At 37.3% G+C, this 24,440-nt stretch overlaps 1 non-coding gene across 1 annotated transcript; it reads left to right on the plus strand.

Annotated features, from left to right (window-relative positions):
• The first annotated feature begins 20,207 nt into the window (after nucleotides 1–20,207).
• On the plus strand, nucleotides 20,208–20,311 carry LOC112746120 (small nucleolar RNA R71). Its single transcript, XR_003174018.1, has one exon. It is a non-coding gene; the product is annotated as a small nucleolar RNA R71 (small nucleolar RNA).
• The last annotated feature ends 4,129 nt before the right edge of the window (nucleotides 20,312–24,440 follow it).

Below are 24,440 nucleotides of genomic sequence, written 5' to 3' on the forward strand. Positions count from 1 at the left end.
TTGATGATGTGGAAGAACTCAAACACCGGGGTGTATCCTTTTTTAAATCTTTATATGCCCCTGATAATTACTCTTTAGTGTTTCCTAACTTTCCTATTGCAGGTAAATTTTCTAGAGTGGCAGAAGATAACCTTGTCCACCTAAACAAGAACATCACTTTCAAGAAAGTCAAGCACGCAGTTTTCAATATGGGTAGCTGGAAGGCTCCCGGGAGTGATGGACTCCCAACAAAGTTCTTTCAGCATTCTTGGGATACTGTGGTAGATTCCCTAGTAAGTTGGGTTCAAATGATTTTTAGGAACCCAGAAAACATTGCTAGAGTGAACCAAAGTCTTATCTCTATCATTCCTAAAGTTCCTTCGCCTGAGAACTTTGCCTAATTCAGACCGATCAGCCTATGTAACGTTTGCTATAAGATCGTTACCAAGGTGATAGCTGAAAGGATTAAGCCGACCCTAGGGACTATCGTGTCTAATACTCAAGCAAGCTTCATCCCAGGAAGGGTCAGTGCAGACAATATCTTAGTCGCGCAAGAGGTAATACACACGATGAGGACCAGAAATGGAGGAAAAGGTCTTATGGCGATTAAGATAGACTTGGAGAAGGCGTATGATCGACTCAATTGGGGTTTCATCATTGAGACTCTTAAAGACATTGGCATCCCGGATAATATTGTAAATGTTATTTATCATTGCATCTCCTCTCCAACTATGAATTTGCTTTGGAATGGGTCTCATTCAGAAACTTTCATCCCAACCAGAGGCATAAGACAGGAAGATCCCTTATCTCCTTACCTTTTTGTGTTGTGTATTGAAAGACTTTCCCATTTAATTAACTCCTTGGTGGAAAAGAAAAGTTGGAACCCTATTACTCTATCTAGAAATGGACCTCAATTATCTCATCTCTATTTTGCAGATGATCTCGTTCTCTTTGCTCAAGCAAATAAAGATCAAGTCCAGATCATCAAGGAGGCTTTGAGTATTTTTTGTGAAGCTTCCGGTCAAAAAGTCAGTCTTAGCAAGTCTTGCGTGTTCTTTTCTAAGAATGTCAACCACAATATTAGAGCAGAGTTCAACAGAGACCTTGGCATTCCCCTAACCAACAACCTAAGAAAGTATCTTGGAGTACCCCTTATTCACGAAAAATATGGGAAGCAACACTTTCAGCCGATCATTGACAAGATGCATGCCAAGCTGTCTAGTTGGAATATGAAGACTCTCTCGTTAGCAGGAAGGAGCACTCTTGTTCAATCCGTCCTCTCAACGATACCAAGTTATACTGTGCAGACTATGAAGATGCCTAAGGAAGTCTGTAATCAAATTGACAAGATTTGCAAAGACTTTCTTTGGGGGTCAGACGCAGGAGATAAAAAAATCCATCTTATCAATTGGGATTCTATTTGCAAGCCTAAAGAGTTGGGAGGCCTAGGTTTGCGTAAGGCTCATGAAACAAACAACCTTTATCTCATGAAATTGGCATGGGGTTTAGTCCATAATGACCAAGCACTTTGGGTAAAGGTTATGAAGACTAAGTATGGCTGTGGTGATAGCCCTATCCCCAAGGTGGCTAAGAGATTAAATTGCTCAAACGCGTGGAGAGGGATTGTTAAAGTTTGGGACGACTTTCAACGCAATCTTGTTTGGCGTATTGGCGATGGTAAGAGCATCAAGATCTGGAAAAGTTACTGGATCCCTGGTATTGAAAATCTTAGCGAGTTATTGCTCAGTCAAATTAGCGATGATAGGGATAACGAAACTCTAGAGGCCTATGCTACGGATGATGGCTGCTGGGATTTGGAAAAATTATCTTATGCCCTCCCAAATGAGGTTGTTGACATGATACGTACTCTGAAAGCTCCAAACCACTCCCTAGGTCGAGACTCTATCAGTTGGCTACCGGAACCACATGGAAATTTTTCTATTAATTCAGCTTATAAGGCTTATTATGTGGAAGACATAAATCCTGATAAGATTTACAGATTATGTTGGAAAGCAAGAGTGCCTCAGAGACTAAAGACCTTTTCTTGGTTATTAAGCCACAACGCTCTATTAACTAATGCCAAGAGAAGGAACCGAGGACTTACTGATAATGGGTGCTATCCCAGATGCCCAGATCAAGATGAGAGTCTGCTCCATGTTCTGAGGGATTGTCCTTTTGCCCGAAGTATTTGGTTTAGCAGCTCAAACAGAGACCCACGTGACCCGTTCTTTAGCCAGTCTCTTCATGAATGGCTTACGGATAATCTGAATAAGGTCTTTCGCACTGACAGTGGGACTTCATGGCCCACCTTCTTCCTCACCGCATGTAATGTCATCTGGAGAAAGAGAAATGATTTAATTTTTCAACAGGAAAACAACCCATACCAACAAGTCATTCCCGAAATCAAAGGAGTAGCTAGGAATTATGATGAAGTTCTAGAACTTACTGAGATAAGTAGAATGACTTTGAGAACAACGGCGTCGGTTTTGGTTGGGTGGAAACCTCCGAAAAATGATTGGAGTAAAATTAATATTGATGGATCAGTCCTCCAAGCTTCTAGTTTAGGGGCTTGCGGTGGAATTATCAGGGATTCCAATAGTTTGGTGTTAGCTGGTTTTATGATGAATATTGGCAAGGTTACCATTACAGAAGCAGAATTGTGGGCAATTTATATGGGCCTTAAGATTGCAATTGATATGGGATTTAACAAGATTAAGGTAGAATCTGACTCTACCTGCGCGGTTAGGTTGAATCAGAATAGCTCAACCTCCCTTTATGGAAGCACGACCCTCATCCGTGCCATCAAAGAGCTTCAAACCAAGCCAGGAGAGTTTGAAATTGATCATATTCTGAGAGAAGCCAATTTTAATGCAGACGAGCTTGCTAAACACTCCCATAGCCTACTGGTGGGTCTTCATCAATTTGTTGCTCCACTCCCTTTCATTACTCATACGCGGGATGCAGACAGAAAGGGGTATGAAATTTGTTAGAGTGATGAGTGTTTAGATTTTCTTTTGTTTTTCTTGGGCCTTATGCCCCCTTTTTCCATAAGAAAAAAATAATATAATGTAAAAGAAACAAAAGATAAAGTATTCAAACAAGACATATATATTTTCACTTAAGCAAACATTTCAGATTATTGCATAGGATAAATCCTTAAAAAAAGACCTTCAAAAACTTCATTCTTAAAGAGACCGTCATCATCGTTATTATTAAATCTTATAGATTAAACCTTGTAGATTGCGCATTTAAGATTCTTGGGTTGCGTTTATTTATCGGTAAAAGATACTAAAATAGAAACACAGAAATATAAAATTGTGTTTGAGAAATGAAATATAAACAGAGATATTATGTTTAGAGATACAGATATATTTTATTTTTTATTTTTAATTTTATATTCTTATTAAATTTTATAATTATATTTTATTATTATTATTATATATTTTTTTAAATTTTTTGAATGAAAAAAATAAGAATAAATTAGACTTTTATAATTTATTCTAATTTGTTATCAAATAAAATATAACCACGCTAATTTTTATGTCACTGGTCTTTATGTTTTATTTTTAGTTAACCAAATGGCTCCTTGATTGACATTCATTTTCAAACCAATGTGATGAACCAATGTGATGAATCATGCATCCATTCTTTAATGTGCTTCTAATATAGACCTATATTAGATGATTCACTCATTAACATAAAGAGTATCAGTTCAAGATTTTCATATGTAGCCATTCCACTTAATAATACCCCATATTCTAAATTCATTCATCCATTTAAGGTGCTTGAAAGTAAATATGACTATAGTGAATATACCTATTGAAGATTCTATTGAATCAACATGCACCTTTCCATATGTTGAGATATTTTGGGATTCGAACTTGTTACCTTCCAAATGGAATATGAAAGCTCAAGAGATTGAGACTTCTTCGTGTGTCTTCACTGAAAGAAGAATGTTTTTCTACCGAACATGTTAGGGGCAGATTGTTTTCCAATTGTTAATGATATAATTATGAGGATAATATAAATGAAGAATAATAAAATTATAATCTATAAAATTAGATAATAGATTTTAGAATAAAATAATATACGAAAAACTAATTAATAAATAATATTTAAAAAAATTATTTGACGACTATTAAAAAATTATAAAATATATTTTATTATTAAGATGATTTAAACGCTGTTGGACCATCTAATCTTTTTGTCGTCTATGATCGTGAATGGAAGGTTCTCCAAGCTGAGAAAATTAAGTTTGATGCGCAATATCTATAACAGATCGACGGTGGATGAACAATTACAAGACTTGCACTACTTTTTAGAAAGTATAAAAATGATTGACTACAAAAATTCAAATTGGTCCACATAAATTTCTTCTAAATATTACCAAGATTAACATACACATGCGATTCCAGTTCTAGTCTGAAGTACAATAGCATGATACAAACTCTTAAGAAGTCTTACCAAGCTCCTTGTTCTTTAAAAATAAACCCTTTATTGAAGTGCTCCATTTGAAATATATGCATTTCAAATGATGCACATACAGGAAGGTGCAGTGCCTTTTAATTTCTTCAATTTCTGCTCATCTTGTGCAGCAAATACTTGGATGAGCAACTATGGTCTATGGTCATTGAATGCACAAATAAAATGCTTGACTCTTACAAATGAATTAAACATGCAGCCCTTTTGTCATGATATTGATTCATATATCTTAAGTGGCCAACAAAGAAATTGAAGAAAAGCATCAATGTAAAATTCCCCTAACTAAAAGGTCATACACAGGGATATATAACAAAAAGACATGTCCTCCCTACACCCTGGAAGAGGAAAAAAGAAAATTTAGCTTTTTTTTAGGAATTTAATTTTAAAAAGGTTAGGTTCAACTAAAGATCTCAACAAAATTGACTTGATGCTAGAGATGTCAACGGGGCAGGGCGGGGGCGGGGGATGCCCCCTGCTCCTTATTCTCGCCTCAAGATTTGCTCGCCATCCCCGTTTCCATTCCCCGCTGTGGGGGAATATTGTTCCCCATCCCCATTTTCCACAGGACCCCATTCTCCATCTATCTGATAGTTCTAACTAATTATTAATTTTCATATGAATAGAACTGCAAGTATCTATCCTATACAAAAACAGCAAGATTTTATACAAAAAGTCTATACGACAAGATAGTGACTTTTTTCGAAATGACCCAGTGAGGGGACGCAACAGCGAACCAAAGAACAGAGTAGTGGACGAGGTGGGAGACGCGGCAACAGAGAGAAAAATGGACACGACGACAGAGTTACGGAAAGGGACACTGCAAATAGAGAGCACGACGCGATGAAGGTGATGGTACCGTAAGGTGTGACGATGCGATGAGAAGGGAGAGTGGCGACAGAGTGAATGCAGAGAGGTTGGAACTTGGATGGAGTATGGATAGCGTTAGGAATCTCTGAATTGAAGAAGGGTTATGCAAATGAGGATTAGGAGTTTTAGGTTTCTATATATATATATATATGTGTTTGTGAAATGACTAAAAAACATATATGAGAAATAAACTATTAAGGACAATTCAGTAAATTTATGAATTTTGCGGATTAGCGGGGACGGGACGGGGATCCCCGCGCCTACCTCGGAAAAATTTTATCCCCCATCTCCATCCCCGCGGAAAAAATTTCCCACAGTCAAATACCATTCGGGGCAGTCCCCGCAGGGATCCTTGGGTCTCGGGGAATTTTGCCATCTCTACTTGATGCTAAGTCTGCTATTTAATTCGGAAAAGCCAATGCACCTTGCACCTTACAGCAAATAACTAACTTAGATCCTTTATTGTCATAAAAAATAGGACTGTTTTTCATGATATAAAATTAAAAGTAGTTCTTCAAAATGGCCTCAGATACAATGATCAATAGTAATAGGACTTTGTTCATAAAAAAAAAAAACTGGAAGGAGCTACCAATTTAAGTAGTACTTTTTGTTATTAGTGTCCACAGGATAGCTTATAATGGAGAATTTAGAAAGAAAATCCTACTTTCAAAGCAACATGAAATTGAAATTTCTTCATGCTCAACTTGTGAACCCTAACTTTATTGGCGAACTCGATGGCCTGCAAAAAAGGTCACCTAGTAAATGCGTGATTAATGATTCCCTAAACATTGATAAATTCTAATTTCATACGATCAATAGTCAAATCTCATATCTGAATGCAACTTTATGCATGAAACTTTTTTTCTTAATTACAGAGCAATAAAAAGCTAGAAGAATACTTTACATACCGGTTTTCTTCTTCTTATCCTTATCCTTAGTATCAGCAGGGAATGGCAAGAGACTCTCTGTATATACAAAGAAAGTTAGGAGGTTTCGTCCTCGCCTATAGCAAAGAGGAGGATAATCAATTTCTTGGAAAAGCTCTCCACTAACGTTATATTTGGCGAACTTTAACTTGGTAGTAGATAGTAGTGCAATAATGTCACTACCATTGGATAAGGACAGAGGCATTGGCTTAAAACAATGAATGTCATACATTAAAATCCAAGATGACGTCACTTTATATTCTTTCATAACCCATATGTAAGTTTTACCTACGTGATCATATGAAAACAAGGTTAGGCACCCTCCTAATAGGGTGAGACCGGAGTACTCGTTATAATGCTTTACCGGTACAGATGTCGTTGAGAAACTCCTTTCCTTCAAATCAAAGATAAGAATAGCATTCATGTAAGCACCATAGCAAGTCAACCAATGAATAGCGCCATGTAAGAATAACCCACGAGATTGCCACATTTTGTGACCCAAGGGTTTGGGGAGTGCTGCATCGAGATTAATCCATGAATTGGTTTTCAACGAAAAGCAATGTACGTGGAGTTGGGAGTTCTCCCAAGCTAAAACTACCAAATAGTCATCCTGTGACGCATCATAACCAAATCCAAAGAGAATTGCATGATCATGAAAATTAAAGCCCATGATCTTACTACGAGAAACGATATGAGAGTAAGATATTCTTTTGCTGGATCCGGTGAGAGGGTTCCATACTATAAGAAAATGTGGGAACTGGCTTAAGAGAACAAACCCTCTACAGGATCCGAGGACTCTAAAATCTAAAGATCACTTCTTCCTGCTGAAAGGGAGAGATAGCTCTTTGAATGCTGATGAGTTTGGAAAACTCTAAGCTAATATTTGTGATGACTAAACATTATTAATTTGATCAATAACAAAAATATTAATTCATATATGTTAATTAATTAATTTTTGCTATGCATGTATGTTTGGGCCGAAAATAAAAGAAGAATATTGCAAGCCCAACTATATTAAAAACACATTCAATATTGATATAAAAAAATTAAATTAATTCTGTGGCTGAATATGTGTTGTGGTATTTGGGCCAGAATTTGTGATACAAGCCAAACTTAAATACTTATTACTAGACCATTGTAGATTGGCCCGAAATCAAAAGAAAATTGGGCCAGAATGAATTTTGTTGTTACAAGCCTAAAATTAAAATTGCTTGAAGGCAAGTATGCTTGGTCCGAAACCTATTGAGGGAAAACAAATGTTTTGCCTCCAACGGATCTCAATTTTTACCATGTGGTGGAATTCAAATTTCATTAAAGTAAAGTTAATGCATGGGAACTATGAGAGAGAAATTGTCATTGATTTGATGGATGGCTTTAATGCTAACATGCTACTCAGGGAAGTAAAAGCAATCCCATTTCAATTAATTTCCTCAATTACATCTAATTGCTTTTCTTCTAGCTCTATCTTCTCTCTCATCCCTCTTCTACCTTCGGTCATATCATTGCAGAGAAAGCATGGAGGCTATGGCTAGACACCGAAAGGAAGAGGAAACAAGCAACAAGACCATCACAATGATGGCAAGAAAAAGCAAACTAAAAGTATGTGGTGGCTGAGATTCTCACCAAAAATGGTAAGATTTGGTGAGGTAATCTCGAGCTCTTTATACCTAAAAAGAAAGAAGAAGATCTTGGCCAGCAAAGAGAAGATCCTTGGAAGGATGGCTTGTCTCTGATCTTGCTCAACTACCACAGGAGGTAGCTACAGTGGCTACGTGATGGAAGAGACAGAAATAGGAGCAGATGAAGCTATCATCATCATGAAGCATCAAGGGCCAGGAGTCCATCTTGGAGAGCAAGCAAGGATGGAGGGCTCAGATTGATGTTTGTTGGTGACCAAGGAAGGACTAGAGGTAATTGCATGTTGGGTTTTGCATGAGTTATCTCTTCTCTCTCTCTGGCCGAACCGGTTCTGTTTTGAAGAAGAGGAAGATTAGCTTGGTTTGCTTTGGTTTAAACCTTGGATGCTTCTTCCTATAAGTAAGGGTGAACAGTCAGAGTTTGATTCAAGGAAAAGAAAAGAGTGAGCATAGAGTTCCTATAGCTCCCCAAGCTAACAGAATTTCTTCTCCTTCAATGTTCTTCATTTTGTAATTTTCTGTTTAATTTTGTCATGTCTTGAGTCTCATGGAAAAAGACAAACAGTGAGGTTTGTATGAAAAAGCCATAGAGCGAAAAAAGGCAGAGAGTGCAAAATTAAAAGAAAAAGCCATAGATGTCCTTAGAGTTCATTTGTACATCTGTGTTGTGTTTCATGATTCTGTGGGAATCCCCTTGCAAGTTGGGTTAGTACTTAGCAGTGAAAGCTTGGCAGTAACCAAGTCAAGTTTAGGATTGGGTTTTAGATTCTGGACTTGTCCCGGATAGGAAGGGTAGTTCCTAGGGAGAATTAGTGTTTGTAATCAAAGATGATTATAGTAAAATTCCATCATTGTTGTGGTGGAGACTGGATGTAGGCTGCACTGCACTTAGCAGCTGAACCAGGATATATCTGGGTATAATTTTCTCTCTCTTCTACTCCATTTCTGTTTCTGCTGCATAGGAGATAAAACCAAAAATATCTCGTGCTGACTGACGAGACAAAAAGAAAAGTCTCGTGGCTGGGTACGAGACAAAAGAAAAGGTCTCGTGGCTGGTTACGAGATAAAAAGATAAAAAGCTTCCAGAAGTGGTTTCAAAGGCCAGCAAGTATTGTCAAGTTAAAAAGGGGGCTAAGATTCAATCCCCCTTCTCTTAGCCATTGATAACCATCAATTGGTATCAGAGCTTGGTCTCAAAGAGATCAAGCTTTGCAGCTTGGAGAAAAGATCCAGATGGCAGAAAACAGTGGCTCAAATCTGGTGTCCTACAACCTGACTGAAGGACAATCAAGCAACAGACCTCCTCTTTTCAATGGAAAAACTACACCTATTTGAAGGAGAGAATGAAGATATTTGTGCAAGCAGTAGATTACAGACTTTGGAAGATTATCCTGGAGGCTCCTCAATATCCAACCGTCACAAGTACCGAAGGAGTTGTTTCTCTTAAACCAGAAGCAAGCTGGACCGAAGAAGACAGGAAGAAGGTTGAACTCAATGCCAAGGCCATCAACTTACTCAACTGTGTTATCAGCTTCGAGGAATACCGACGGGTATCACGTTGCACAACAGCAAAAAAATTCTGGGACAAACTCCTAGTGACTCATGAGGGAACCACCATTGTTAAGAAGACCAGGATAGATATGTTAAACAGAGAGTATGAAATGTTTGCAATGAAGGAAGGAGAATCTATTGATGAACTATTTGAGCACTTCAACACCATCATTGTCGGCTTGGATGCTATGGGAATCAAGTATCCTGAATCTGTGCTAGTGAGAAGAGTGTTAAGATGTCTCACAAAAGAGTAGAAAACAAAAGCATTAATAATTTCTGAGAGTAGTGATCTTGATTCCATGACATATGATGACTTGAGAGGAAATCTTCTTGCTTTTGAAAATACCTATTTGAAAAAAGATTCAAAAAAGAAAAGAATTGCTTTTACTTCTGTGACTAACCCCCTGGATGATGAATCCAGTGATTCTGAAAATGAATTCGTGTTGTTTGCCAAAAAATTCAGGAAAATGGTAAAGCTCAAGGAAAGAGGCAAAGGAGGCAGCTCAAGAAAACTGAAGAAAGATCTCAGCAAGGTAACATGCTACAACTGTAAGGAAACATGGCATTTCAAATCCGACTATCCTAAGTTGAAGAAGGAAGAAAAACCAAAGAAAGGAAAGAAAAAAGGGACTGATGGCATCATGGGAGGATCTAGAAAACGATTCCGAAGATGATGAAGAATCCGAAACCAAGTCTCAACCATGTCTTATGGCTGACTTCGTTGAACAGGTAATCGTTCCTAACCCTGACACTGAATTCCTTCATCTTATGATAGATCATCTTTCTGAAAAAATAAGGTATTTTTTGCTGAATAATCAAGAACTTGAACAACAAATCACCATCCTTAAAGCAGAAAACAGTTTTCTTAAAGAAAAACTAAGGGAGGCCAAAACTGCTTGTGAACTGGTTGAAGAAAATAAGCAGTTAAAAGCCCAACTTAGGAGCTGTGAAAGTGATCATTCCGTTGTTGCATATGTAGATTGTTTTAAAAGAAATGAAGAGTTGCTTAAAGATGTTAATAAGCTTAAAAAGGACTTAGCCAAGTTCACTCAAAGTTCTGAAAATCTGAATCAAATCTTGGCTAGTCAAAAACCTCTTTATGATAAAGCTGGCTTGGGGTTCTATAAATCTGTCGAGAAACCTTATTTTGAAAAAATTGCTTCATCTTCTAATGATGCAAGATTTCAAAACCCAACAAGCTTTAACAAAATAGCAACTCCAAGGTTTTGTAGACTATGTAACCGAAATTGACACTTTTTCATTCAATGCTTTTTTGGTGAGAGGATGATTGGTGATAAAGTTTACAAAGTGGTTTTTGATTATAATGATTTAGGACATAAGAGATGGTTTAACGTGAAAGGATCCAAGAAAATTTGGATACCTAAGGTTACTTGAGCTTGTCTTGTAGGTGTGCCTAGCATCCAAACGGAAGGAGAACATGTGGTACATGGACAGCGGATGCTCTAAGCATATGACCGGAAAGACAACCTTCTTCATAAAGCTTGATGAATATGATGGAGGATTTGTCACTTTTGGTGATAATGCTAAAGGAAAGATAGTGGCTGTTGGGAAAGTTGGTAAAAGCTTTTCATCTTGTATAAATAATGTTCTTCTTATAAATGGTTTGAAGCATAATTTACTTAGTGTAAGCCAATTGTGTGATCTAGGTTTTGAAGTTATTTTTAGAAAGTTTGTGTGTTTGGTTGTTTGTGAGAAAACTGGAAATATTTTGTTTGAAGTTAAAAGGTGCAATAATGTGTATGGATTGACTCTTGAGGACTTGAAAGAACAAAATGTAACATGTTTTACTTCTCTTGAATCTGAAAAATGGCTATGGCATAGAAAGTTGGGACATGCTAGCATGTACCAAATTTCTAAGTGAGTCAAGAAAAATTTGGTTAGATGAATTCCAAATATCAAGTTTGATAAGGATCTTACTTGTGATGCTTACCAGTTGGGCAAACAAGTAAAATCCTCTTTTAAATCAAAAGATGGAATCTCAACCAAAAGGTCATTAGAAATGTTACATATTGATCTTTTTGGTCCAACAAGAACTCAAAGTTTAGGAGGTAAACACTATAGTCTTGTGGTAGTAGATAATTACTCTAGATTTGTTTGGGTACTTTTTCTTGCTCATAAAAATGATGCTTTTCATGCTTTTTTAACCCTTTGCAAGAAAATTCAAAATGAAAAGGATTTAAAAATTGTCCATTTGAGAAGTGATCACGGAAGAGAATTTGAAAACCAAGACTTTGAAAAATTCTGTGATGACTTTGGAATTGCTCATAACTTTTCATGCCCTAAAACCCCTCAACAAAATGGGGTGGTTGAGAGAAGGAATAGAAGCCTTCAAGAGATGACTAGGGCCATGCTTTGTGATAATGAGATTCCTAAATTTCTATGGGCTGAAGCTGTAAATACAGCATGTTACATTTTGAATAGGACAATTATTAGAAAATGGTTTAAGAAAACACCTTATGAGCTATGGAAAGAAACTCCTCCAAATCTTAAGTATTTTCATGTTTTTTGATGCAAATGCTTTGTACTTAACAAAAAAGAAAACCTTGGCAAATTTGATCCAAAATCCTATGAAGGGATGTTTTTTGGATACTCCACCACTAGCAAGGCCTATAGAATTTATCTCAAAGAACATAGGACCATAGAGGAATCCATACATGTTACCTTTTGTGATTCTAATTTAATTTCCAGTACTGTGATAGATAATGATTCAGATTGTGAAGAAGCTGGAACAAATAAAGAAAATCCTAAATCTGCTCAAAATGAAGAATCTGCCAGTCCAGTTTTGTCTCGTCAGATTAGAGGAGACATTTCCATTTTGTCTCCTGAGCAGGTACGAGAAACTGAAACAGTGAGACCACCAGAAGCTCATCAAAGCTCAACACCTATCCGGAAGCCTAGAGAATGGAAGTCCATGAGGGGTTATCCTCATGACTTCATCATTGGTGATCCCTCTCAAGGTGTTACAACAAGATCCTCAACCAAAAGGCAATCCGAACCAAGCAATTTTGCTTTCTTGTCACAAATGGAACCCAACAATGTCAAACAAGCTCTTGAAGATCCATCATGAGTCAAAGCAATGCAAGAAGAGCTTGCTCAATTCGACAAGAATGAGGTTTGGTCACTAGTACCTCATCCGAATGGTAAGAAAGTTACGGGTACTAAGTAGGTCTTTAAAAATAAACTTGGTGAGGATGGACAAGTTGTTCGTAACAAGGCTAGATTAGTGGCCCAAGGTTACGATCAAGAAGAGGGTATAGATTTTGATGAGTCTTTTGCTCTGGTAGCTAGAATGGAAGCAATTAGGTTGCTTCTTGCCTATGCTGCCCATAAGGGTTTCAAAATATTTCAAATGGATGTTAAATGTGCTTTCCTTAATGGCTTTATTGATAGAGAAGTGTATGTGGCACAACCCCCCGATTTTGAAGATAAAGAATTTCCAAACCATGTTTTCAAACTATCTAAGGCTCTTTATGGTCTTAGACAAGCTCCAAGAGCTTGGTATGAAAGGCTTAGTGCCTTCTTGTTGGAAAATCAATTTCAAAGGAGTACCACCGACACTACTTTATTTATTAAAGCATCTAATGATGATATTCTACTAGTTCAAGTTTATGTGGATGACATTGTGTTTAGATCGGCCAATGAGTTCTTGTGTGAAGAGTTTGGAAAACTCATGACTAGTGAGTTTGAGATGAGTTTAATGGGAGAACTAACTTTCTTTCTTGGCCTCCAAATTAAACAAACTCCTAGTGGTACCTTTATTCACCAAGGAAAGTATGCAAAGGAACTTATAAAAAAATTTGGCCTAGAAAGTTCCAAACCAATGGGAATACCTATGCATCCAAATACAAAACTTGAAAAGGATAATAATGGCAAAGATGTAGATGAAACAAGGTATAGAGGAATGATAGGTTCACTCATGTACCTTACCTCTTCTAGACCGGACATCGTTCAAAGTGTGGGTGTATGCTCAAGGTTTCAATCTCACCCAAAAGAATATCATCTTTCAGCCGTTAAGCGCATCATTAGATATATTAAGGGCACAAGTGATTATGGTTTGTGGTATCCTAAATCTGATGACTTTTGTGCAGTAGGGTTTTGTGATGCAGATTATGCGGGAGATAGGGTGGATAGACGGAGCACATCCGGCATGTGTTGCTTCCTAGGAAGCTCAGTTAACATGTGGTCAAACAAAAAGCAAGCCACAGTGGCTCTATCCACGGCCGAAGCTGAATATATTTCTGTATCTGCATGTTGTTCACAATTGATTTGGTTAAAAATGCAGTTGGAAGATTATAAATTAAAGATCAATATTATACCCTAATTTTGTGATAATATGAGTGCTATAAACATTTCAAAAAATCCTGTTCTGCACTCAAGAACCAAGCACATTGAAATTAAATATCATTTCATAAGAGAACATGTGCAAAAGGGTACTATTGATATTCAATTTGTAAAATTTGAAGACCAACTTGCTGATATTTTTACAAAATCCCTCTGTGAAGACAGATTCTGCACCTTGAGAAAAAGTTTGGGAATGTTTGATTTAAGTTTTATTGATAACTTGTGAAATTTCTGATTCTGTTCAGTTTTTGTCTAGTAGGAATGGAAGAGATAAAAATCAGAGTGTGTTGAGAGGGCTGTGATCAAGGGGGAGACTGCGCAACATTTAATCATTATGGGCCCCACAAAATTTCCATGACCCCACTCTGTCCGTTTTGTTAGTTACTCTTTGTTTAAATCACAATCTCTTTAGTTGCTCATCAAATCTTGTTGGAAGTGGTTATTGTCAAATCAAATTTTTCTCTTTCATCTAATTCCTTGATTCTAGGAAACTACTTTTCAGTTTATTTCAAATAAAAGAGAAACTTCCTTGGGTATTAACCGCTCCTTAATGGTCATTAAATTTCCTCCAATTCTCTCTCCATTCCACATTTAATGCTTCCCTCACCTTCCTCCTCCTTCACTCAATTCGGTTTCTATTCAACTCCCTATCTTCCACTTCTCCATTTTCATTACCATGAAAAAGAAAACCGCCCCTAGAAAAAGTGAAAGAATTCTATTTTCTCAAAAATCGTCCACACCACAGTCTCACACCCACATCCATATCCATTCTACATATTCATCTTCTCCCTCACCACCCTCAAAACAAACAGATACCATGCGAAGAAAAGTCATAGCCACTAAAACCTCTTCAATGAAGAAGAAAGAGAAAGTCCCTATGGAGGAAGAGGAAGAATCACACACCTCACCGATTCCATCACCACCACCATCTCCACCGAAGAGAGCCACACCCGGAAGGAGTTCTCAGAAAACAAAAGGGTTTATGCTGCACAATACCAAGGAACCAGCAAACCTGGAATCCTTGGATTTCAAGAACAAATTCAACAAACCACACTCTCACTATGATCCTGCCAGGTTCAACTCGTGTGCTTCATATGAATTCCACAAGGAGGTTCTGCAAAAATGTCATCTCTGTGCCACCTATCTCGTCAATCTAGACTCTCTCACCAACAAAGGGATAAATGTTTCTTCTCTTTTTGAACTTCTCCAATGGACTCCACTGCTCCCCATCCAGAAACCGGTTTACCCCAGTTTAGTTCGTGAGTTCTATGCCAACATGCGACTGATTGATGGCACCATCCACTCATATGTGAAGAGGGTTCACATCACTCTTGACACTAGAACCATTGGGGCAGCTCTAAGCTACAAGATAGAAGGGCCGAGAGCATATATGGCTGAGAGGTGGGACTCCTACGTTGGGGTCACGTACAAAATAATTCTCCAACACATTTGTGAAAACCTCTTGGGCTTAGATGGCACTACTCCTACCCATAAAGCCCTCGGTCCTACCAACTCTCTGCTTCACAGGATCATCACCCACATCCTGACCCCTTGGTGCGCAGAAATCGTGACGGTTCATTGCTTGGTAACAGCGCTGAAAACTTTATACGCACGTTCATAATCTTAATTCTTAGTCACAACTTCGCACAACTAACCAGCAAGTGCACTGGGTCGTCCAAGTAATAAACCTTACGTGAGTAAGGGTCGATCCCACGGAGATTGTCGGCTTGAAGCAAGCTATGGTCACCTTGTAGATCTCAGTCAGGCGGATTCAAATGTATTAAGAGATTATAGTGTACTAAAAGATAATTAAAATAGGATAGAGATACTTATGTAATTCATTGGTGAGAATTTCAGATGAGTGTATAGAGATGCTTTCGTTCCTCTGAACCTTTGCTTTCCTGCTGTCTTCATCCAATCAGTCCTACTCCTTTCCATGGCAAGCTTTATGTAGGGCATCACCGTTGTCAATGGCTACATCCCATCCTCTCTGTGAAAATGGTCCAATGCGCTGTCACTGCATGGCTAATCATCTGTCGGTTCTCGATCATACTGGAATAGGATTTACTATCCTTTTGCGTCTGTCACTACGCCCAGTACTCGCGAGTTTGAAGCTCGTCACAACCATCCCTTCCCAGATCCTACTCGGAATACCACAGACAAGGTTTAGACTTTCCGGATCTCAAGAATGGCCATCCATGGGTTCTAACTTATACCACGAAGATTCTAATATCTCGGACTCGATTCTCTGTATTAGATATCTAAGAGATACTCATTCTAGCTTGTTTGCATGTAGAACGAAAGTGTTTGTCAGGCACGCGTTCATAAGTGAGAATGATGATGAGCGTCACATAATCATCACATTCATCATGTTCTTGGGTGCGAATGGATATCTTAGAATAGGAATAAGCTTGAATTGAATAAAAAAATAGTAGTACTTTGCATTAATTTATGAGGAACAGTAGAGCTCCACACCTTAATCTATGGTGTGTAGAAACTCTACCGTTGAAAATACATAAGTGATAATGGAGTTCATTGGTCTCGGCCCCAGAGAGGGAACCAGCAGAACCAACCTCTAAAATTGATCCCAAGATGTAAATACAATAGTAAAAAGTCCTATATATACTAAAACTAGTTACTAGGTTTACAGAAATAAGTAAATGATGTAGAAATCCACTTCCGGGGTCCACTTGGTGTGTGCTTGGGCTGAGCATGAAGGTTTCACGTGGAGAGGTCATTTTTGGAGTTGAACGCCAGTTTGTAACTTGTTTCTGGCGTTTAACTCCACTTTGCAACCTGTTTCTGGCGTTTGACTCCAGAATGCAGCATGGAACTGGCGTTGAACGCCAGTTTGTGTCATCTAAACTCGAGCAAAGTATAGACTATTATATATTGCTGGAAAGCCCTGGATGTCTACTTTCCAACGCAATTAAGAGCGCACCATTTGGAGTTTTTTAGCTCCATAAAATTCATTTCGAGTGCAGGGAGGTCAGAATCCAACAACATCAGCAGTCCTTTGTCAGCCTCTGAATCAGATTTTTGCTCAGGTCCCTCAATTTCAGCCAGAAAATACCTAAAATCACAGAAAAATACAAAAACTCATAGTAAAATCCAGAAATGTGAGTTTTAATTAAAAACTAATAAAAATAGACTAAAAACTAATTAAATTATACTAAAAACTATGTAAAAACAATGCCAAAAAGCGTATAAATTATCCGCTCATCACAACACCAAACTTAAATTGTTGCTTGTCCCCAAGCAATTGAAAATCAAATAGGATAAAAAGAAGAGAATATACTATAAATTCCAAAATATCAATGAAACTTAGCTCCAATCAGATGAGCGGGACTTGTAGCTTTTTGCCTCTTGAATAGTTTTGGCATCTCACTTTATCTATTGAAGTTCAGAATGATTGGCATCTATAGGAACTTAGAATTCAGATAGTGTTATTGATTCTCCTAGTTCAGTATGTTGATTCTTGAACACAGCTACTTTATGAGTCTTGGCTGTGGCCCTAAGCACTTTGTTTTCCAGTATTACCACCGGATACATAAATGCCACAGACACATAATTGGGTGAACCTTTTCAGATTGTGACTCAACTTTGCTAAAGTCCCCAATTAGAGGTGTCCAGGGTTCTTAAGCACACTCTTCTTTTTGCTTTGGACCTTGACTTTAACCGCTCAGTCTCAAGTTTTCACTTGACACCTTCACGCCACAAGCACATGGTTAGGGACAGCTTGGTTTAGCCGCTTAGGCCAAGATTTTATTCCTTTAGGCCCTCCTATCCACTGATGCTCAAAGCCTTGGATCCTTTTTATTACCCTTACCTTTTGGTTTTAAGGGCTATTGGCTTTTTCTGCTTGCTTTTTCTTTCTCTTTCTCTTTTTTTTTCGCCATTTTTTTTTGCATATATATTTTTTTTCTGCAAGCTTTGTATTCACTGCTTTTTCTTGCTTCAAGAATCATTTTTATGATTTTTCAGATTATCAAATAACATTTCTCCTTTTTCATCATTCTTCAAGAGCCAACATATTTAACATTCATAAACATCAAATTCAAAAAATATATGCACTGTTCAAGCATTCATTCAGAAAACAAAAAGTATTGTCACCACTTCAAAATAATTAAACTAGTTTCAAGGATGAATTCGAAACCATGTACTTCTTGTTCTTTTGTAATTAAAACATTTTTCCTTTAAGAGAGGTGATGGATTCATAGGACATTCATAATTTTAAGGCATAGACACTTAGACACAAATGATCATATAGTAAAGACACAAACATAAATAAAACACAAGGCTCAAAAACTGAAAAACAGGGAATTAAGAACAAGGAGATTAAGGAACGGGTCCACCTTAGTGAGGGTGGCGTCTTCCTCTTCTTGAAGAACCAATGGTGCTCTTGAGCTCCTCTATGTCTCTTCCTTGTCTTTGTTGTTTCTCCCTCATAGCTCTTTTATCTTCTCTAATTTCATGGAGGATGATGGAGTGCTCTTGGTGCTCCATCCTTAGTTGTCCCATGTTGGAACTTAATTCTCCTAGGGAGGTGTTGATTTGCTCCCAAAAATTCTGTGGAGGAAAGTGCATCCCTTGAGGCATTAGTGGTCATGAAAAAAAAAAGCAATGCTTTTTCCACACCAAACTTAAAATGTTTGCTCGTCCTCGAGCAAAAGAAGAAAGAAAGGGTGAGAAGAAGAAGAGATGGAGGTGTGTTGATGGTTTGAATTTGATTGGTGGAGGTTATTTTGGGGAAGAAGTTTAAAAAAGGTGTGAAGAGGAGAGAAGAAGGGGTGGGGTAGATGGGGATCCTGTGGGGTTCACAGATCCAGAGGGGCCAAGTACTTAACATCCCTGCTCCATTGAGGCGTGCAAAAATGCCCTTGCTGTGCAATCCTGGCGTTTAACGCCAGACTGCTGCCTGTTTTTGGCGTTAAACGCCCAAATGTAGCTTGTTTCTGGCATTTAACGCCAGGTAGATGCTTGTTTCTGGCGTTAAACGCCAGGTTGGTGCCTGTTTCTGGCGTTAAATGCCAGACAGATGCTTGTTTCTGGCGTTTAAATGCCAGACTGCTCTCCTCCAGGGTGTGCTGTTTTTAATGCTGTTTTTCATTCTGTTTTTTATTTTTCAGTAGTTTTTGTGACTCCACATGATCATCAACCTTAATGATCCCCATCTTCTCCATTACAGAGAGTGGCATAAGATTTATACTTGACCCTAGGTCACACAGAGCTTTCTCAAAGATCATGGTGCCTATGGTACAGGGTATTAAGAATTTGCCAGGATCTTGTTTCTTTTGAGGTAAATTTTGCTGAACCCATGTATTTAGTTCACTAATGAGCAAGGGGGGGTTCACCTTCCCAAGTCTCATTACCAAACAGCTTGGCATTCAGCTTCATGATGGCTCTTAGATATTGAGCAACTTGCTCTCCAGTTACATCTTCATCCTCTTCAGAGGAAGAATAGTCTTCAGAGCTCATGAATGGCAGAAGGAGGTTTAGTAGAATCTCTATGGTTTCTATATGAGCCTCAGATTCCTTTGGGTCCTTAATAGGGAACTCCTTCTTGCTTGAGAGACGTCCCATGAGGTCATCCTCAGTGGGGTTCACGTCCTCTCCTTCCTCCATGCATTCGGCCATATTGATTATATCAATGGCCTTGCACTCTCTTTTTCGATTCTCTTCAGTATTGCTTGGGAGAGTACTAGGAGGTGTTTCAGTTATTTTCTTACTCAGCTGGCCCACTTGTGCCTCCAAATTTCTAATGGAGGACCTTGTTTCATTCATGAAACTTAAAGTGGCCTTAGATAGATCAGAGACTATATTTGCTAAGATAGATGGATTCTGCTCAGAATTCTCTGTCTGTTGCTGAGTGGATGATGGAAAAGGCTTGCTATTGCTAAACCTGTTTCTTCCACCATTATTAAAGCCTTGTTGAGGCTTTTGTTGATCCTTCCATGAGAAATTTGGATGATTTCTCCATGAGGTATTATAGGTGTTTCTATAGGGTTCACCCATGTAATTCACCTCTGCTATTGCAGGGTTCTCGGGATCATAAGCTTCTTCTTCAGAAGATGCCTCTATAGTACTGTTGGATGATTCCTTCAATCCATTCAGACTCTGAGAGATCATATTGACTTGCTGAGTCAATATTTTGTTCTGAGCCAATATGGCATTCAAAGTATCAATTTCAAGAACTCCCTTCCTTTGAGGCATCCCATTACTTACAAGATTCCTCTCAGAAGTGTACATGAACTGGTTATTAGCAACCATGTCAATGAGTTCTTGAGCTTCTGCAGGCGTTTTCTTTAAGTGAATGGATCCGCCTGCAGAATGGTCCAGTGACATCTTTGATAGCTCAGACAGACCATCATAGAATATATCCAAGATGGTCCATTCTGAAAGCATGTCAGATGGACACTTTTTGGTCAGTTGCTTATATCTCTCCCAAGCTTCATAGAGGGATTCACCTTCTTTCTGTCTGAAGGTTTGAACATCCACTCTAAGCTTACTAAGCTTTTGAGGAGGAAAGAACTTGGCTAAGAAAGCTGTGACCAGCTTATCCCAAGAGTTCAGGCTATCCTTAGGTTGAGAGTCCAACCATATTCTAGCTCTGTCTCTTATAGCAAACGGGAAAAGCATGAGCCTGTAGACCTCGGGATCAACCCCATTGGTCTTAACAGTATCACAGATCTGCAAGAATTCAGTTAAGAACTGAAAAGGATCTTCAAATGGAAGTCCATGAAACTTGCAGTTCTGTTGCATCAGAGAAACTAGTTGAGGTTTAAGCTCAAAATTGTTTGCTCCAATGGCAGGGATTGAGATGCTTCTTCCATGTAAATTAGAATTTGGTGCAGTAAAGTCACCAAGCATCTTCCTTGCATTGTTATTATTTTCGGCCATGTCTCCTTCTTTTTCGAAAATTTCTGTCAGATTTTCTCCAGAGAGTTGTGCTTTAGCTTCCCTTAGCTTCCTCTTCAGAGTCCTTTCAGGTTCAGGATCAGCTTCAACAAGAATGTTCTTATCCTTGTTCCTGCTCATATGAAAAAGAAGAGAACACAAAAGAAAATATGGAATCCTCTATGTCACAGTATAGAGATTCCTTATGTGAGTAGAAGAAGAGAAGAATAGAAGAAGGAGAAGAGAAAAATTCGAAAATAATTAAAAAGAAAAGAAAAATATTTTTGTTTTTATTTTATTTATTAGTTAAAATTCAAAAAATTAAGCAGAAAAATAAAATTAAATTGAAAATTTAAAACAATTAGTTAATTAAAAATATTTTGAAAAAGGGGAAGGTAATTTTCGAAAATTAAGAGTGAAAAAGTGGTTAGGTGGTTTTGAAAAAGATAAGAAATAAATTTAAAAAGATAAGAAGTTAGAAAGAGATTTTGAAATTAGAATTTTAAAAAGATGTGATTTGAAAAAGATATGAATTAAAAAGATATGATTGGTAAACAATTTGAAAAGATTTGATTTTTGAAAAAGATATGATTGAAAAGATATTAAGAAGATTTGAAAATTAAATTAGAAAAGATAAGAAGTTAGAAAAAGATTTTGAAATCAAATTTTGAAAAGATATGATTGAAAGAGATTTGTTTGAAAAAGATTTGAAAAATAAATTAAAAAGATTTGATTTTAAAAATTAAAGTTGATGACTTGACTAACAAGAAACCAAAAGATATGATTCTAGAATTTTAAAGATTGAATTTTCTTCAAAGGAAAGTCACAAACTTGAAATTTTTGAATTGAAATATTAAATGTTAGTATTAATTTTTAAAATTTTTGAAAAAAATTTAAGAAGAAGAGTGAAAAAGATTTGATTTTTGAAAAAGATAAATTTTTTTTTTTGAAATTGAAATTTTGCTTGACTAAAAAAAAGATATGATTTTGAAAATCTTTGACTAATTCAATGCAATTTTCGAAAATTAGGAGTAAAATAAGGAAAAGATATTTTTTTGATTTTTGAATTTTAATAAGGAAAGAGAAAAACATCAAAAAGACTCAAGACATAAAAACTTTGGATCAAAACAAAGAAAACATGCAAGAACACTTTGAATGTCAAGATGAACACCAAGAACACTTTGAAGATCAAGATGAACATCAAGAACTTATTTTTGAAAATTTTTAAGAAAAGAAAAACATGCAAGACACCAAACTTAGAAATTTTCAATGCTTAGACACTAACAAATTGAAAATGCATATGAAAAACAAGAAAAGACATAAAACAAGAAAATATGAAGATCAAACAAGAAGACTGGCCAAGAACAACTTGAAGATCATGAATAGCATATGATGAATTTTCAAAAATTCTTAAGAAAAACAAAAATATGCAAGACACCAAACTTAAAAATTGACTCTAGACTCAAACAAGAGACACAAAAAATATTTTTTATTTTATGAATTTGTAAAATTTTTTTGTATTTTTTGAAAATTAATTGGGAAAAACAAAAAAGAAATTTTTTTTTGTATTTTTCAAAAATAAGAAATAAAAAGCTTAAAAATAAAATAAAATAAAATTACATAATCTGAGCAACAAGATGAACCGTCAGTTGTCCAAACTCGAACAATCCCCGGCAACAGCGCCAAAAACTTGGTGCGCAGAAATCGTAACGGTTCATTCCTTGGTAACGGCGCTGAAAACTTTATACGCATGTTCATAATCTTAATTCTTAGTCACAACTTCGCACAACTAACCAGCAAGTGCACTGGGTCGTCCAAGTAATAAACCTTACGTGAGTAAGGGTCGATCCCACGGAGATTGTCGGCTTGAAGCAAGCTATGGTCACCTTGTAGATCTCAGTCAGGCAGATTCAAATGTATTAAGAGATTATAGTGTACTAAAAGATAATTAAAATAGGATAGAGATACTTATGTAATTCAATGGTGAGAATTTCAGATGAGCGTATAGAGATGCTTTCGTTCCTCTGAACCTTTGCTTTCCTGCTGTCTTCATCCAATAAGTCCTACTCCTTTCCATGGCAAGCTTTATGTAGGGCATCACCGTTGTCAATGGCTACATCCCATCCTCTCTGTGAAAATGGTCCAATGCGCTGTCACTGCATGGCTAATCATCTGTCGGTTCTCGATCATACTGGAATAGGATTTACTATCCTTTTGCGTTTGTCACTACGCCCAACACTCGCGAGTTTGAAGCTCGTCACAGCCATCTCTTCCCAGATCCTACTCGGAATACCACAGACAAGGTTTAGACTTTCCGGATCTCAAGAATGGCCATCCATGGGTTCTAACTTATACTACGAAGATTCTAATATCTCGGACACGGTATGATCGTATGAAAATCTGCAGCATCTGATTCTCTCTCTGCTTGCTCCCTGCTTTTGAGGCAATTATCGTATTGTTTGACAAATTGAATAAGCGAGCTGTTCCGGATAATAAACTTGTTAAAAATGAATGCATGCTCTCGCTCCTTTGTGTGCTTCTCATCCCTACCCAGAAGTGGTAATTCAGATAGATTGGAACCCATATATGACGGTCTTCATAGAGATCTACAGAATACACCCAAACACAGACTATAAATACACCCGAAAAAAAAATTTACACCTCTGCTGCAGATTTTAAACAAACATTACCTGAAAGCCACTTGTTGTCTACAAGACCAAAATTTAGCAAAAAATCATTCTAATTCCTATCAAATAAGTCTTTACTATGAGAGTTCCAAATAACTTCGCTCATTTCTTGTTCAATTTCTGCATGTCCCTTGTACCCATTTAATTTGCTTGGAATCTTCTTCATGATGTGCCAAATACACCAACGGTGAATTGTTGTTGGCATACAGGCCTCTAAAGCCCTTTTCATTGATGCGTATTGATCGGTGAGAAACTCTTTCGGAGCATTTCCTCCCATGCAATGAAGCCAACATTGAAATAACCATTTGAATGATTCAATTTCTTCGTTTTTCATCAAAGAGCATCTAAGAAGTGTTGACTGACCGTGGTGATTCACCCCGACAAAAGAATCACAAACCAAATTATACCTGAAACAAATTACCATAGTGCATAATGAAAAATCATTACGTACACCCAATAAATGCTTTGTATATACCCAAAAACACCCAATATACACCTCTGCAGCGGATTCATAAAAATACATTAATTTAGCATCATAAACAGGAACAGTTTATTACCTGTTTGTATTGTAGGTGGTGTCAAATGAAATAACATCTCCGAAATACTCAAAGGCAGCTCTACTTCTTGCATCGGCCCAAAAAGCCAGCTTAATCAATTGATCCTCCTCGAGTTCAAGCTCAAAAAAGAAATTCTGATTCTTCTCTTTCATTCTTAACAAATATTTCCAGAATTCCTTTGCATCTTCTTGTTCAGAAATATTACGCACTTCTCTCGTAATATAATTCCTCACATCCTTTTCAATAAAATTTAACTCGCGATGACCCCCGACAGCCGCAACAAATGATTGGTAAGTTTTTCTTGGTCTGATACCCGCCTCCTCATTATTCTCTATTGTACAACGAATGGACATGCTTAGTTCCCTGTGCTGTTTGAGCATCTCTGCTTTACTTGGACAGCAAGGGTGTGAATGATCCAGCACAACCTTTGAAATAATCCAAGCACCAACATCCTTCAATGTGTGTATATAAATTCTTGCAGGACAGTTTAAACTG

This window comes from Arachis hypogaea, chromosome 14, assembly GCF_003086295.3.
Source record: "Arachis hypogaea cultivar Tifrunner chromosome 14, arahy.Tifrunner.gnm2.J5K5, whole genome shotgun sequence".
Classification (NCBI taxonomy): Eukaryota; Viridiplantae; Streptophyta; class Magnoliopsida; order Fabales; family Fabaceae; genus Arachis; species Arachis hypogaea.